This window comes from Mustela nivalis (genome assembly GCF_964662115.1).
Source record: "Mustela nivalis genome assembly, chromosome: 6".
Classification (NCBI taxonomy): Eukaryota; Metazoa; Chordata; class Mammalia; order Carnivora; family Mustelidae; genus Mustela; species Mustela nivalis.
Genome location: NC_139025.1, coordinates 111773534 through 111790552, shown reverse-complemented (window position 1 = coordinate 111790552; position 17019 = coordinate 111773534). Strand labels below are relative to the sequence as shown.

General features: G+C 37.7%; 1 protein-coding gene across 1 annotated transcript in view; it reads left to right on the top strand.

Annotated features, from left to right (window-relative positions):
* UNC13C (unc-13 homolog C) overlaps positions 1 to 17019 on the top strand; it is a 616040-nt gene that overhangs the window by 112189 nt on the left and 486832 nt on the right. The window lies entirely within an intron of this gene.

Below are 17019 nucleotides of genomic sequence, written 5' to 3'. Positions count from 1 at the left end.
AATCAGGGAGTGACACTCTCAGCTCTGTTCTTTGTCAAGAATGCTTTGCCCTTTAGGGCTTGTTGCGGTTTTATACAAATCTTAGGATTATTCTAGTTCTGTGAAAAATGCCATTGGTATTTTTATAGGGAATGTATGAATCTGTAAATTGCTTTGGATAGTACAGACATCTTAATGATATTCCAATTCATGAACCTGGTATATCCTATTATTTGTTGGTGTTATTTTCAGTGTCTTTCATCAGTGTTTCATAATTTTCAGACCACAGGTCTTTTGTCTCCTTAATTTCTTTCTGGGTATTTTGATGCAATGTAAATAAGATTTTTCTCTTAATTTCTCTTCCACTTCATTGTTGATGAAATTGTCACAAATCTCTGTGTTAATTTTGTATCCTAAAATTCCACTGAGTTCATTTATTCTAAATTTTTTTAATGGAATCTTTAGGTTTTCTATATCTAGTAACATGCCATCTACAAATAGTGATAGTTTTACTATTTTCGCTCAATTTGGATGCCTTTTCTTTTTGTTGTCTGATTGCTGTGACTAGGACTTCTATTACTATGTTGAACAACAGTGGTAAGAGTGGACATCCCTGTCTTGTTCTTGGTCTCAGAGAAAAAGCTTTCAGCTTTTTGCTGTTGGTTATGATATTAGCAATAGCATTGCAATATATAGCCTCTATTGTGTTGAAGTGTGTTCCCTCTATGCAATTTTGTTGAGAGCTTTTATCATAAATGGATGTTAAATTTTATCAAGTTCATATCTTTTTTTGCATCTGTCGACATGGTTGATAATTTTACTCTTCTTTGTTAATGTAGTATATTATGTTCATTAATTTGCAGTAGTGAACTATCCTTGTATCCCTGGGATAAATCTCACTTGATTGTGGTGTATGATCTTTTTAATGTATCTTTCAATTTGGTTTGCTAATATCTTGGTGAGGATTTTTACCTCTGTGTTCATCAGGGATATTGGCCTATAATTTTCTTCCTTTTCTTTCCTTTTTCCTCCCTCCCTCCCTTCCTTATTTCCTGGTGTCTTTGTCTGGTTTTGGTATCAGGGTAATGCTGATCTCACAGAATGAGTTTGGAAGCGTTACTTCCTCTTGAGTTTTTTGAAATAATTTAAGAAGTACATGTATTAACTTTTTCAATGTTTAAAATTTATCTATGAAGCCATCTGGTCTTGGGACTTCTGGGAGTTTTTGGATTACTGATTTAATTTCATTACTAATCATTCTGTTCAGATTTTCTATTCTTGATTAAGTCTTGGAAGACTGTATGTTTCTAGGAATTCATTTCTAAGTCGTGTCATTGGTTGACATAGTTGTAGTAGTATCTTACTACCCCTTGTATTTCTCTGGTACCATTTTTTTTTTTTTTGATTCTGTTTATGTGGGCCCTGTCTTACTTTGAGTCTGGCTAAAAGTTTGTCAGTTTTGTTTGTTTTCAGAAAAAAAAAACTGCTTTTAGTTTCACTGATCATTTTTAAGTTATTCATTTTTGCTCTAATCTTTATTTTCTTCTAACTTTGGAACTTGTTTATTCTTTTGTTCCTTTAGGTGTACTGATAAATGGAGATTTTTCTTATTTCTTTAGGTAGTCCTGTATAACCCTGTAACCATTAGAGCTACTTTTGCTGTGTTCCACAGTTTTTGAACTGTTTTTGTTTTCATTTGTCCCAAAGTATTTTTGATCTCATGTTTGATTTCTTTAACTTACTAGTTGTGTAATAGTATGTTTATCCTTCATGGTTTTGTTGTCATAGTTTTGTTTCCTAGTTTATTTTTTTACTCTTGTAATAGACTCCTAGTTTCATACCATTGTAGAGCTTGTAGATGCTTGATGTGATTTCAGCCTTCTCCAATTTATTGAGAACTGTTATGTGGCCTAACATGTGATTTGTCCTGGAGAATTCCCCATGTGCACTTGAAAGAATGTGTTCTGTTTTCAGATGGAATGTTATGTATATATTAAGTCCATCTAGTCTGTGTCATTTAAGTCCACTGTTTTCTTACTGATTTTCTGCCTGGGTGAATTATCCATTGATGGAAGTGGGGTGTTAACATCCCCTGGTATTTTATATTGTCCGTTTATCTTTATGTCAATATTTTCTTTATATATTTAGATGCCCCTATGTTGTGTATATAGATAATTATAAGTGTTAAATCTTCTTGATTTATCATTAGGTAATGCCCTTCTTTTTTTCTTGTTAGTCTTTTTTTTAAAGTCTATTCTGTCATGTGTATAACCCTTAGCTAGCTTTCGGTTTCTATGTTTTTCCTATTCCTTTATTTTCTTTCTATATATGTCTTTAGATCTGAAGTGAGTCTCTTGTTAACAGCATATAAGTGGGTTTTTAAAAAATTCAACCACCCTGTGTTTCTTGATGGGAGCATTTAGTCCATTTCCATTTTAAGTAGTTATTAACAGATACATACTTCCCACCATTTTGTCGTGTTCTGATTGTTTTTGTAGTTCTGTTTCTTTCTTGCTCTCTTCCCTGATGATTTGGTGTCTTAGTGTTATTCCTTTCTGTTTATTTTTTGTGTATCTATTTCCAGTGTTTGGTTTGTGATCATCATGAGGTTTACAAATAGTACCGTACATATAGCAGCATATTTTAAATTGGTGGTTGCATGAGTCCAAGTGCATTCTAAAAGCACCAAGATTTTACTCCCCCAACATCTTTATATTTTTGATGTCATATTTTAGACATTTATTTGACATATTTATTATTTATTATTATTAATTATTTATTAGACATATTTAGACAGTTATTTGGTGTATTCCTGAAGTAATTATTATGTGTCTAGATAATTTTTGCTACTTTTGTCTTCTAACCTTCATAGTTGCTATGTAGCAGATTGGTCTACTACATTTACTATATGTTTATATTTACTAGTGAGAATTCTTTTTCTAATAATTTTTAAATATCTAATTTTGGCATTTTCACTCCCATTTACAGGAGTACATTTAACATTTATTAAGGCTGATTTGATGTTGATGAACCTGTAGCTTTTGTTTGAGAAGCTTTCATCACTCCTTTAATTCTGAGTGATAATCTTGCCAGATTTAGTACTTTTGGTTGAAAGTTTCCTTTCTTGTGCTTGTGCTATTGCTCTCTAGCATTTTTCACTTTAAAAAAATATATTTTATTATTTGAGAGAGCAAGAGAGTGAGCAGTAGGAGTGACGGAAGGATAAGCAGGCTCCCCACTGAGTAATGAGCCTGCTGCTGGGCTCAGTCCCAGGACCCTGAGGTCATAACCTGGGCTACAGTCAGATACTTAACTGACTGAGCTACCCAGGTGACCCAGCACTTTGTACTTTTGATATATCTTGCCACTCCCTTCTGGCCTATGAAGTTTCTACTAAAATATCACCTGATAATCTTGTGGGAGATGGCTTGTATACGTAGTTTGGTTTGTTTTTGTTTTGTTTTCTAGTTGCTTTTAATATTTTTTCTTTAATTCTTGGCACACTGGTTATAATGAGTCTTGCTGCAGGTCCCTTTGGATTCGTCTTATTCTGGACTCAGTGCTCCCGAGGCTTGGGTATCTCCTTCCTTCATCAGGTTAGGGAATTTGTCGGCTCTTTTTTCAGATAGGTTTTTGACCTCTTTCTCTTTATCATCCCTTTTTGAAAGCTCTATAATGTCAATGCTCCTATATTTGATGTTATCCAGAGTTCCCTTAAAGTATCCTCATAAAATTTTTAGCTGTTCTTTGTGATTAATTTCTACTATGTTGTCTTGTAGATAGCTAATCAAATATGCTATTGATTCCCTCTAGGGTATTTTTCAGTTACTGTCTTTCACAGCTCTTATTGATTCTTTTTAGAATTTTTCCATCTTCGTTCAAGTTCTTATTATGTTCATACATTCTTGAGTTCATTGAACTTCTTTATGACCATTACTTTGAACGGTTTGTCTGGTATTGTTCATCTCCATTTCACTTAGTTCTTTTCCTGAGATTTTTGTCTTATTCTTTTATTTGGGCATATTCCTCATTTTGCTAAGTCTGTTTCTGTGATTTAGGTAGATCGATTAGCTCTCCCAGTCTTAAAGGATTAGCTTTGTGCAGAAGGTGTCCTGCGGGCCCCAGTAGCACAAATCCTCCTGGTTACCTGAGCCAGGTACCCCAAGATTATCCCCTGTGTGGCTTGTGTACACAATTCTATTGTGGCTGGTTCACAACTGGTGTGGAATCTGGTGTGCGGAGCTCTTCCCTGGCATGGCTTTCTGCAAGGTCTAGCCACAACTGTTATGGCCAGGCTGGTGAGTAGAACTGATCCCTGGCCCATCTAGCTGAGAGCCTGGCTGCAGCTGTTTTAGGCATTGTGCATGGCTTGCCATGAGCTCTGGCTGTGGCTAGTTACAGGTGTTCTAGAGAGTGGTGCTGGCCCCCCACGACAATCATGCTTGGGATGGGTTCTGGTGGCAGACAAGGCTATCTATCAGGAGCACTAGGGTGGGAGCCTCCCAGAGCCCTGGGGTAGGGAGCTGTTTGGGAGGGGCTCTGGTGCTGAGTAAGCAGTACTAGCACAGTAGATTGAGAGTGTCAGAAATGGTGCTCAATGGTGCTGGGCCAGCTAGGTAAAAGACAAGTGGGATGGGGGAAGGTGGTACATGCCAGTGCTTTTGTCCTCGAAGACTCTTCCAAAAGATACCTCTTCGTCTGGCACATACCCTAAAATTAGTTAATGGAGCTCCTTCAGATAGAGCCTGGGTACTTTTCAAAATGGTGCCTGTGCCCTGGGACTTAGAGCAAGTGAGATTGTAGGCACACTTCTAAGAATAGAATCTCCATTTCCTACTGCTCTCTAGCTCTCCTGACCAAACCTTATAGGTGTCTTCCCCATGCCTGTCCCCAGGGACTTGAAGACCAGTTTTGAGCTTGGGACTCCTCTTTCTTAACCCTCCTGTATGTGTGTTGTCACACCACAGGTGTGGGTATTGACAAAACTGTCTCTGCCCCTTCTACCAATCAGTGTGCTTTTTCTTTATACCATTAATTGGTTTTAATCTGTTCCTCTGTAGTTTGTTCTCAGAGATAGCTCTATATGTAACTGTAGGTTTTCTTATGTCCCTGTGAGCTCAGGATCTTCCCACTCTACCATCTTGATTCCATTTACCCAGTTTTAAATTGGATTGGATTTTGCTGTTGAGTTGCAGGAGTTCTTTATGTGTTTTGGATATTAACCCCTTATCAGATAAATTGTTGGAAAATATTTTTCACATCCCTTTGGTTGTCTTTTCATTTTGTTGATAGATTTTTGCTAAACACAAGCTTTTTAGTTTGATATACTTGCCCTTGTTTGTTATATTTTGTTACTTGTGCTTTGGGTGTTATATCCAAAAAAAGTCTTTCCAAGCCCCATGTCAAGGAGTGTTTTTTTTTTGTTTTTTCAGTTTTTTTCTAGAAGTTTTATGGTTTCTGGTCTTGTATTTAAGTCTTTAATCCATTTTGAGTTAATTTTTGTGGGTGGTATAAGGGTCTAGTTTCATTATTTTAGATGTGAATATCCTATTTTCCCAGCACTATTTATGAAGAGACTATCTTTTCTGCATTAAATATTCTTGGCTTTCTTCTCATATATGGAAAACTAATATTAACCATATATGCATGGGTTTATTTCTGGGCTTTTCATTCTGTTCTGTTCATCTATTTGTCTGTTTTTATGCTAGTACCATACAATTTTGATTACTTGAGATTTATAATAATAGCTTGAAGTCTTCTTCCCCAGGATTCTGATGGTTATTTGGGATCTTTTATGGTTATATACAAATTTGATTTTTGCCAAAATATAAAAAAGAAACAAACAAACTTAAAAGCAGCTAGAGCATAAAAGACATTAGCTGATCTCAATCCAAGAAATGTTAAAAGAAATCTTTGAGGAAGCAGCAAAATCATATCAGAGAGAAATAGAAATCCACACAAATGACTGAGGAATGCTGGAATTAACAACTAAACATGTAAGATGCTGTCTGTACTTATAAAGGGTTTAAGTAGGATGGAGGAGTCAAGATGGCGGAGAAGTAGCAAGCTGAGACTGCTTCAGCTAGCCGGAGATCAGCTAGATAGCTTATCTAAAGATTGCAAACACCTGAAAATCCATCGGCAGACCGAAGAGAAGAAGAACAGCAATTCTGGAAACAGAAAAACAACCGCTTTCTGAAAGGTAGGACCGGCGGAGAAGTGAATCCAAAGCGACGGGAAGATAGACCCCGGGGGGAGGGGCCGGCTCCCGGCAAGCGGCGGAGCAACCGCGCACAAAATCAGGACTTTTAAAAGTCTGTTCCGCTGAGAGACATCAGTCCAGAGGCTAAACCGGGGCGAAGCCCACGCGGGGTCAGCGTGGCCTCAGGTCCCGCAGGGTCACAGAAGGATCGGGGGTGTCTGAGTGTCGCAGAGCTTGCGGGTATTGGAACGGGAAAGCCGGCTACAGAAACAGAGCCGACAGTAAGCTCACAGCTCGGTGTTACCTTGAACCGATCGCAGGCTCGGTGAGCTCGGAGCGCGGCCGGAGGTCAGGCAGACGGGAGTAACTGGGCGCTGTTCTCTGAGGGCGCACTGAGGAGTGGGGCCCTGGGCTCTCGGCTCCTCCGGGCCGGAGACCAGGAGGCCGCCATTTGTGTTCCCGTCCTCCGGAACTCTACGGAAAGCGCTCAGGGAACAAAAGCTCCTGAAAGCAAACCCGAGCGGATTACTCACCCCGGCCCCGGGTAAGGGCGGTGTAATTCCGCCTGGGGCAAAGACACTTGAGAATCACTACAACAGGCCCCTCCCCCAGAAGATCAACAAGAAATCCAGCCGAGACCAAGTTCACCTACCAAGGAGTGCGGTTTCAATACCAAGGAGAGCAGCAGAATTCCAGAGGAGGAGAAAGCCAAGCACGGAACTCATGGCTTTTTTCCTGTGATTTTTTTTTTGTCTTGCAGTTAATTTAATTTTTTCTTTTTCATTTTTTTTTTCTTTTTTTCTTTTTCTTCTCGCCTTCGGGTAAAATTTTTTTTTTAACTGTTACCTTTTTCTTTTTTAACGATTTTTTACTAGTTTATCTAATATATATATTTTTTCTTTTTTACATTTTTCTCAGGTGTTTTCTTTTTTTAAAAAAATTTTTTTTTCTTTTCTTTTTTTTTCTTTCTTCCTTTTTGAACCTCTTTTTATCCCCTTTCTCCCCACTCACGATTTTGGATCTCTTCTAATTTAGTTAAAGCATATTTTCCTGGGGTTGTTGCCACCCTTTTAGTATTTTACTTGCCCCTTCATATACTCTTATCTGGACAAAATGACAAGACGGAAAAATTCAACGCAAAAAAAAGAACAAGAGGCAGTACCAAAGGCTAGGGACCTAATCAATACAGACATCGGTAATATGTCAGATCTAGAGTTCAGAATGACAATTCTCAAGGTTCTAGCCGGGCTCGAAAAAGGCATGGAAGATATTAGAGAAACCCTCTCGAGAGATATAAAAGCCCTTTCTGGAGAAATAAAAGAACTAAAATCTAACCAAGTTGAAATCAAAAAAGCTATTAATGAGGTGCAATCAAAAATGGAGGCTCTCACTGCTAGGATAAATGAGGCAGAAGAAAGAATTAGTGATATAGAAGACCAAATGACAGAATAAAGAAGCTGAGCAAAAGAGGGACAAACAGCTACTGGACCACGAGGGGAGAATTCGAGAGATAAGTGACACCATAAGACAAAACAACATTAGAATAATTGGGATTCCAGAAGAAGAAGAAAGAGAGAGGGGAGCGGAAGGTATACTGGAGAGAATTATTGGGGAGAATTTCCCCAATATGGCAAAGGGAACGAGCATCAAAATTCAGGAGGTTCAGAGAACGCCCCTCAAAATCAATAAGAATAGGCCCACACCCCGTCACCTAATAGTAAAATTTACAAGTCTCAGTGACAAAGAGAAAATCCTGAAAGCAGCCCGGGAAAAGAAGTCTGTAACATACAATGGTAAAAATATTAGATTGGCAGCTGACTTATCCACAGAGACCTGGCAGGCCAGAAAGAGCTGGCATGATATTTTTAGAGCACTAAACGAGAAAAACATGCAGCCCAGAATACTATATCCAGCTAGGCTATCATTGAAAATAGAAGGAGAGATTAAAAGCTTCCAGGACAAACAACAACTGAAAGAATTTGCAAATACCAAACCAGCTCTACAGGAAATCTTGAAAGGGGTCCTCTAAGCAAAGAGAGAGCCTACAAGTGGTAGATCAGAAAGGAACAGAGACCATATACAATAACAGTCACCTTACAGGCAATACAATGGCACTAAATTCATATCTCTCAATAGTTACCCTGAATGTGAATGGGCTAAATGCCCCTGTCAAAAGACACAGGGTATCAGAATGGATAAAAAAACAAAACCCATCTATATGTTGCCTCCAAGAAACTCATTTTAAGCCCGAAGACACCTCCAGATTTAAAGTGAGGGGGTGGAAAAGAATTTACCATGATAATGGACATCAGAAGAAAGCAGGAGTGGCAATCCTTATATCAGATCAATTAGATTTTAAGCCAAAGACTATAATAAGAGATGAGGAAGGACACTATATCATACTCAAAGGGTCTGTCCAACAAGAAGATTTAACAATTTTAAATATCTATGCCCCCAACGTGGGAGCAGCCAACTATATAAACCAATTAATAACAAAATCAAAGAAACACATCAACAACAATACAATAATAGTAGGGGACTTTAACACTCCCCTCAATGAAATGGACAGGTAATCCAAGCAAAAGATCAGCAAGGAAATAAAGGCCTTAAACGACACACTGGACCAGATGGACATCACAGATATATTCAGAACATTTCATCCCAAAGCAACAGAATACACATTCTTCTCTAGTGCACATGGAACATTCTCCAGAATAGATCACATCCTTGGTCCTAAATCAGGACTCAACCGGTATCAAAAGATTGGGATCATTCCCTGCATATTTTCAGACCACAATGCTCTAAAGCTAGAACTCAACCACAAAAGGAAGTTTGGAAAGAACCCAAATACATGGAGACTAAACAGTATCCTTCTAAAGAATGAATGGGTCAACCGGGAAATTAAAGAAGAATTGAAAAAAATCATGGAAACAAATGATAATGAAAATACAACGGTTCAAAATCTGTGGGACACAATAAAGGCAGTCCTGAGAGGAAAATATATAGCGGTACAAGCCTTTCTCAAGAAACAAGAAAGGTCTCAGGTACACAACCTAACCCTACACCTAAAGGAGCTGGAGAAAGAACAAGAAAGAAACCCTAAGCCCAGCAGGAGAAGAGAAATCATAAAGATCAGAGCAGAAATCAATGAAATAGAAACCAAAAAAACAATAGAAAAAATCAACGAAAGTAGGAGCTGGTTCTTTGAAAGAATTAATAAAATTGATAAACCCCTGGCCCGACTTATCAAAAAGAAAAGAGAAAGGACCCAAATAAATAAAATCATGAATGAAAGAGGAGAGATCACAACTAACACCAAAGAAATACAAACTATTATAAGAACATACTATGAGCAACTCTACGGCAATAAATTGGACAATCTGGAAGAAATGGATGCATTCCTAGAAACATATAAACTACCACAACTGAACCAGGAAGAAATAGAAAGCCTGAACAGACCCATAACCAGTAAGGAGATTGAAACAGTCATTAAAAATCTCCAAACAAACAAAAGCCCAGGGCCAGATGGCTTCCCGGGGGAATTCTACCAAACATTTAAAGAAGAACTAATTCCTATTCTCCTGAAACTGTTCCAAAAAATAGAAATGGAAGGAAAACTTCCAAACTCATTTTATGAGGCCAGCATCACCTTGATCCCAAAACCAGACAAGGATCCCACCAAAAAAGAGAGCTATAGACCGATATCCTTGATGAACACAGATGCGAAAATACTCAACAAAATACTAGCCAATAGGATTCAACAGTACATTAAAAAGATTATTCACCACGACCAAGTGGGATTTATTCCAGGGCTGCAAGGTTGGTTCAACATCCGCAAATCAGTCAATGTGATACAACACATCAATAAAAGAAAGAACAAGAACCATATGATACTTTCAATAGATGCTGAAAAAGCATTCGACAAAGTACAGCATCCCTTCCTGATCAAAACTCTTCAAAGTGTAGGGATAGAGGGCACATACCTCAATATCATCAAAGCCATCTATGAAAAACCCACCGCAAATATCATTCTCAATGGAGAAAAACTGAAAGCTTTTCCACTAAGGTCAGGAACACGGCAGGGATGTCCATTATCACCACTGCTATTCAACATAGTACTAGAGGTCCTAGCCTCAGCAATCAGACAACAAAAGGAAATTAAAGGCATCCAAATCGGCAAAGAAGAAGTCAAATTATCACTCTTCGCAGATGATATGATACTATATGTGGAAAACCCAAAAGACTCCACTCCAAAACTGCTAGAACTTATACAGGAATTCAGTAAAGTGTCAGGATATAAAATCAATGCACAGAAATCAGTTGCATTTCTCTACACCAACAGCAAGACAGAAGAAAGAGATATTAAGGAGTCAATCCCATTTACAATTGCATCCAAAACCATAAGATACCTAGGAATAAACCTAACCAAAGAGACACAGAATCTATACTCAGAAAACTATAAAGTACTCATGAAAGAAATTGAGGAAGACACAAAGAAATGGAAAAATGTTCCATGCTCCTGGATTGGAAGAATAAATATTGTGAAAATGTCTATGCTACCTAAAGCAATCTACACATTTAATGCAATTCCTATCAAAGTACCATCCATCTTTTTCAAAGAAATGGAACAAATAATGCTAAAATTTATATGGAACCAGAAAAGACCTCGAATAGCCAAAGGGATATTGAAAAAGAAAGCCAACGTTGGTGGCATCACAATTCCGGACTTCAAGCTCTATTACAAAGCTGTCATCATCAAGACAGCATGGTACTGGCACAAAAACAGACACATAGATCAATGGAACAGAATAGAGAGCCCAGAAATAGACCCTCAAATCTATGGTCAACTCATCTTCGACAAAGCAGGAAAGAATGTCCAATGGAAAAAAGACAGCCTCTTCAATAAATGGTGCTGGGAAAATTGGACAGCCACATGCAGAAAAATGAAATTGGACCCATTTCCTTACACCACACACAAAAATAGACTCAAAATGGATGAAGGACCTCAATGTGCGAAAGGAATCCATCAAAATCCTTGAGGAGAACACAGGCAGCAACCTCTTCGACCTCTGCCGCAGCAACATCTTCCTAGGAACAACGCAAAAGGCAAGGGAAGCAAGGGAAAAAATGAACTATTGGGATTTCATCAAGATCAAAAGCTTTTGCACAGCAAAGGAAACAGTTAACAAAATCAAAAGACAACTGACAGAATGGGAGAAGATATTTGCAAACGACATATCAGATAAAGGACTAGTGTCCAGAATCTATAAAGAACTTAGCAAACTCAACACCCAAAGAACAAATAATCCAATCAAGAAATGGGCAGAGGACATGAACAGACATTTCTGCAAAGAAGACATGCAGATGGCCAACAGACACATGAAAAAGTGCTCCATATCATAACTCGGCATCAGGGAAATACAAATCAAAACCACAATGAGATATCACCTCACACCAGTCAGAATGGCTAAAATCAACAAGTCAGGAAATGACAGATGCTGGCGAGGATGTGGAGAAAGGGGAACCCTCCTACACTGTTGGTGGGAATGTAAGCTGGTGCAGCCACTCTGGAAAACAGCATGGAGGTTCCTCAGAATGTTGAAAATAGAACTTCCCTATGACCCAGCAATTGCACTATTGGGTATTTACCCTAAAGATACAAACGTAGTGATCCAAAGGGGCACATGCACCCGAATGTTTATAGCAGCAATGTCCACAATAGCCAAACTATGGAAAGAACCTAGATGTCCATCAACAGATGAATGGATCAAGAAGATGTGGTATATATACACAATGGAATACTATGCAGCCATCAAAAGAAATGAAATCTTGCCATTTGCGACAACATGGATGGAACTAGAGCGTATCATGCTTAGCGAAATAAGTCAAGCAGAGAAAGACAACTATCATATGATCTCCCTGATATGAGGAAGTGGTGATGCAACATGGAGGCTTAAGTGGGTAGGAGAAGAATAAATGAAACAAGATGGGATTGGGAGGGAGACAAACCATAAGTGACTCTTAATCTCACAAAACAAACTGAGGGTTGCTGGGGGGAGGGGGTTTGGGAGAAGGGGGTGGGATTATGGACATTGGGGAGGGTATGTGCTTTGGTGAGTGCTGTGAAGTGTGTAAACCTGGTGATTCACAGACCTGTACCCCTGGGGATAAAAATATATGTTTATAAAAAAAAAAAAGAAAGGACAAATACCCAACTTTTGTAGCAACATGGACGGGACTGGAAGAGATTATTATGCTGAGTGAAATAAGTCAAGCAGAGAGAGTCAATTATCATATGGTTTCACTTATTTGTGGAGCATAACAAATAGCATGGAGGGCATGGGGAGTTAGAGAGGAGAAGGGAGTTGGGGGAAATTGGAAGGGGAGGTGAACCATGAGAGACTATGGACTCTGAAAAACAATCTGAGGGTTTTGAAGGGGTGGGGGGTGGGAGGTTGGGGTACTAGGTGGTGGGTATTATAAAGGGCACGAATTGCATGGAGCACTGGGTGTGGTGAAAAATAATGAATACTGTTATGCTGAAAATAAAAAAAAAATTAAAAAAAAAAGGGTTTAAGTAAAAATTTTGGTTGAAGGACTTATAATTCAACAAAATTGACCTAATTCATCATTAAAATTTACATATTCAGAGAACTTACTGTTTTATTTATTTATTTATTTATTTATTTTCTGCAGTGTCAGTTTTGTTCCTCTGGCTGAGAGAACCAGAGGTAACTTGAGGTTTACTTTTTCTTTCTTTCTTTCTTTCTTTTTTTTTTTTTTTTTAGTTCTTCCATCAGGAGCTTTTATAATGCCATTATAAATGCCTTTGCCATTATAAAATGGCTGCAAATTATTTGACTCTTACTTATAAAATTTTAGTTTTATAGTAGCAGTTAGGCAAAGCACTCTCTTTGTTTTTTTTTTTTTTTTTTTTCTCTCTCTCGTGTATGGTCCTATACTGTATAATGAAAGATGATGTTGCAGTCCTGGAAAAATAATTTCTTCATTTGTATGTGACACATGCTCATGAAAAAATACATGTGAGCAAAAAGAACTCCTATCACACAGAAATAAGCACCTAAGTGTCTGATATGTGTATGTATGTATACATACACCATTTGGGATTTAATCCTACATATGTGAACTGACACCAAATATACTGCTTTGCAACCTGTTACATTTTACTTTACAATATAGAATGAATATATTTTCATACATATGTGCATGATACTTTCCAACTGAAAAACAAAGCTGGAAAATGGGTCAAAATACAAAATCTGCTGAGATTCTAGTACCAAGGAAACTAAAGGAAATTTAGCAAAACAGAATCTCACCGGATGAGTAAAAGTCAAATGAAGGTCAAAGATACAGCAGAAAATGTTAACAGAAAGAAACCAAGAGCCAGATATTAATATCAAACTCCCCCCTCAAAAAAAAAAAAAAAAAGAGCCTAAAGAACACGAGATAAGGATGACAGCATGAATGTCTTTGCTTCCAGTGAATCATCACTAACTTGTTTATTCTTCTCTCTCCCCTAAGCCTTTCCAACACATCTGCACCTCTTATTTTAAGGTCCAGATGCCTCATGGGAATGTCCTTATTAAATCCCCAGTCAGGTCAAGTCAGCTGTCCTCTAAGATTTCCTTTGTTTCCTGGCTTCTTTAGAAGGTTGCGGATTTCTTTCTGCCTCCTGTGGTACATCTTCCAAAGGGTAGTCAGCCTTGGCTCTTAGCATATTTGGTGGTTTTCCTCAATTTTCTTCAAAGGACTTTTACATGTTGAGTAGTTTTATGTTGTTGTTGTTTTCTAATAAATTAATCCTATAGGGATCCAGGGGATTTTCCTTCTTCATCCCTCGCTTTTCTTTTTCCAGCAATAAGGAGCTCAAGAATGTATTGTATTAATCCTTGAAATAAAAGACATTTAATGGAATTAGAGTAGGCCTTTCTTCTATCTCTCTCTCTCTCTCTCTCTCTCTTTTTTTTTTTTTTTTTATTTAAAGAACTTTATTTCACAACAGCCTCTCAAAAGTATCTTGGCTTCCGTATATCAAAATAATGGCTTATATTGCTGGCCCTTGATTCTCAATAACTAGTAGATTTAATAGTAGATATGCATTAAACTCAACATATTTCTCCTCTCCTCACCCTCCCATTGCTCTCTATTTCACATTTCTCATTTATGTTTACCATGATACGAATATAGCTTTTACTTTAAACTCAAGAGAATTCTTCTGTTAAATTTACTTGAACATCTTTCATTTTACCTAGAATTATCAATTTACTTGTTCATTCATTTGCTTAATTTCCATGACCCAATCATTTTTTCCATATATGGACCATCATACCCTATCAGACAACTAGCAATATTATTGGCTCATTGATCTGGATCCCTCCTTCATCACTCTTCCTGGGATGTCCATTGAGAACCATCCTGGGAATTGCTTTTATTGTTCTCATATGCTTCCTTGACTCTATTTCTTTTTGTAGTTAGCTCTTTGTAATTGTGGAGGTCAATAACTTTCTGAGAAGGAATCCATAGGACTTCAAAAAAAATTTTGGGGGGATTGGAGGTATCATATTCATATTTGGAGATGGTTTTGTCCATAGTAGATTTTTTCCCCCTTAAGTCCTTGAGTTGATTTGTTTTCCACAAATTTCTTTGTTCTTCTCTGTGGAATTGTTTTAACTTGAGAGTGGATATCCAGGATTTGTCTCTAAATTCATTTTTTCATTGCTTATTTCTTCTTGTTCTGACTTTTTTTAAAAAAAAGATTTTATTTATTTATTTGAGAGGCAGAGATCACAAGCAGGCAGAGAGGCAGGCAGAGAGAGAGGAGGAAGCAGGTTCTCTACTGAGCAGAGCCCGATGGGGGACTTGATCCCAGGACCCTGAGGTTATGACCTGAGCCAAAGGCAGAGGCTTTAACCCACTGAGCCACCCAGGTGCCCCTTCTTGTTCTGACTTTTGAGAAATTTTTCTCACCTATATTTCTCAACACTTTATTTTTTTTTTAATTTATTTCTTTTCAGTGTAACAGTATTCATTGTTTTTGCACCACTCCCAGTGCTCCATGCAATCCGTGCCCTCCCTAATATCCACCAGCTGGTTACCCCAACCTCCCACCCGGGCCCTTCAAAACTTTAATTGAACAGTTTTGAAAAAGCATTTCCCTGCTTTTGTGGCTCTGGAAGTAGATTGAGCAAGGGGTCTGATAGTTCAGTAGTTCATATAAAGGATTTTATTTAATTTTGCTGTTTTTATCTCATTCTCATCATTTACCTGCAGTTTTGGGGTCCATACTTCTCAGTTTTTCTATGAGAATAAACCTGGAGTTTCCTTCCTGGGTCAGGGACAGCTTGACTGTGCCTGGTGGAGAACAGGACCTGAGGCTCCGAATACTTTATTCAGATAGTAAATCATTCTCTTGCTTTCAGCTCCTTTCTCTTGATCTATATTCTTTACTGTCCCCCCAATCCCAACACTTTATAGTCTGGAATCTGTGAAGCGTTCTTTGGAATAAGTTTACACTTCAGGTTCTTTAATGTTGCTTCTTTGATTCTAAAGTTTTTATATGTTTAATCTTACTATCACTTAAAGTGACAAAAGGGCGAAGATATACATGTTTTTGGCCAATTCACTGTTAAACAAAAGTTTAGTGTCCTATCATAAAGCAGTCATATGGGAAAGGAATAGAATGCTTGAAATCAAACAACACCCTCTACTACAATGACAAAAGACATTTCTGGTTTGTGACAAAAGTATAGGAGCAGGAAAATCATACTGTTTCAGAAATCAAGAAAATATGAACTATGGTAGTGATAGGATTGGGTGGAAGAGTGTGAATAAGAGAGAGGTTTAGGAGATGGTACAACCAAATTTAATGACTAGCTGAATTTGGGGGTGAATGGAATGAATGGAATAGAAAATTGAAGGTGATTTCAAGGCTTTGACTTCATGACGAGATGGAAGCCTTGCCATCCTTTACACAAAGAGAATATGGGAGTAAGATTAGCAGAACAGTACAGGAGTTCAGTTTTTAAACTTAACTGCATTTGAGATGCCTGGGTTTCACCCAAGTAGGGATGGTCACCAGCTAGATATTTTGTTCTTAAATCCAATGACTGCAACATGTACTAGAGTCATCCTTCATGGTGTCATTGTCATGAGCTACAATAATTCTATTTGTTGGTATAGCAGTATTTTCAGATCCCTTGACTCAGTAGATATAAGTAATGTAATGAATCTATTTCAGAAGCATTTGCCTTCATTTGGAATGAGAAAGAATTATAAGACCTCTGAGATTCACGTTTATAGCATTAAGAGATGATGCATAGAGAGCAGGATCTGAAGCTAGAATTTGGGTTATCAGGGTGGATAATTTCCTTTCTTATAAAAATGAATTATTTGTCCTCCAGTCATCTGGAAGTGAATAAATATTAAAACAAGAACTCAAAATACCCTAAGGACCACCTAAAGTCTTCTAACCCTTAAAAAATAAATCAAGTAAAACTATTTTCAGGTTTGCTGCTGAAGTGTTTAAGTTTTGAAAGCTTAACAGCTTGTGATGGGCTTGCTTAGAATAAAAGTAGCTTGGAAGCATCATGTCACACACATTTTTTTTCCTCTTATTTTCTTTAGTTGCAACAGGAAAGTCATCCTTTCAATAAAGTGAATCCTTTCTGTTTCATAGGTATTCATATTTTTTTTTTTTAACCAACAAGTTTCTTTTTCCAGTCATTCTTTTCTTCCATTCATCCTCTGAGAAGATATCTAATAGATAACTACCATATGACTCAGGGTTAGACTGGCCAGAATGTCAAATCGGTGGTTGT